Here is a 1,291-nt window from a genome sequence, read left to right on the forward strand (position 1 = left end):
GCAGATAGAAGAGAGTGGTGTTTCGCTTCACCCATGCCGGGTTATTGTTTTTTTTTGCAAAGCCCCTTCCACAGCTGAGTTTGCTCCTGTTTTGGTGCCACGGGTTTCCCCATCTCTGCTATACAGGATGGTTGTAAAAAAAAATGAAATTTTGTGCTGAGTCATGTTAGGCTCATTTGAGTGGGATTCTGGAATTGCTTCCTTCCAGTCAGCCACCTCAGAGGGAAGGTAGCTCTGTGGCATAGCTGTCAAGTTCTCCCTTTTTTAAAGGCAAATTCCCTTATGCTGAATAGGCTTCCTCGCGAGAAAAGGGAAAACTTGACAGCTATGCTCTGCGGTGTATCTGGAATTATTGACAACAGCACTTTTGAGGGTTGCATTTCCCCAAGTCACTAGATAATGCTATCTTACTTGGCTTGTATTGACTTCTTTACCTAGTACACGACCTAAAATTAATCTCCAGCTTTGCTCATATAAAAACTGCAGTGTTCGTCATTACTTCTGCTCTTTACCTAACAAGGAACCTATGTTTTTCACTTAAGAAGAGACTGGATACAGAGTAACTGCTGGATTTTTACATTTACAAAAAATCCAGAAGGGAGGGATCAGCCACTGAATGCTTCTTGGGGCCTAAAAGTAAATCCTTTGGGGTTTAAGAGCAGACCAGCTCCCATGTTAAGTTAGAAAAATAAAGAGCAACACTATTGCAAAGGTTTGCTGAGATGAGCATTTAAAACGCTTTGAACATTCAAAGAGAAAAGGTGTATTAAAACCTCGAGACTTTTAACTTTTTTTTTAAAAAAGTGAAACATCTAAGCAGCATTCGGGGTGCAATGGCCTCCTGAAATAAATATGTTTTGGCCAGGGGTTTGAAACTCTGTTGGGACTAAGTATATACAATGCAGGTATGCTGCTAAGATTCCTACATGCACAGGAAAAACCATGCTGCTGTTTCTTCCCAGTCATGAAGGCAATGGTCATGAGATGGTTAATGCTTGGGCATTCTCGTTTTCAATTTACTTTGGAGTCAAGAGGAACCCGGATGACTTTAAAGGGCTAACATGCAATGAACACAATGAAGTAGCTGCTTCTGATATTTTATCCTCTGGCTCAAAAAAAGACAGAGCTCTTGAGCCTTGAAATTTTTTGACTATTGTATAATGCCTGCTTTTTACCTCTTGTTTGTTTGTTAAGAATTCCATAGAGCTAGTATGCAGAAGAGATTTGGCAATTATTTTTAACACCTTCCCATAGATCTTTTGCAAATAAAGCACAGATACTTCTGTTTACT

The sequence above is a fragment of the Zootoca vivipara genome, chromosome 5 (assembly GCF_963506605.1).
Source record: "Zootoca vivipara chromosome 5, rZooViv1.1, whole genome shotgun sequence".
In the NCBI taxonomy this organism is placed as follows: Eukaryota; Metazoa; Chordata; class Lepidosauria; order Squamata; family Lacertidae; genus Zootoca; species Zootoca vivipara.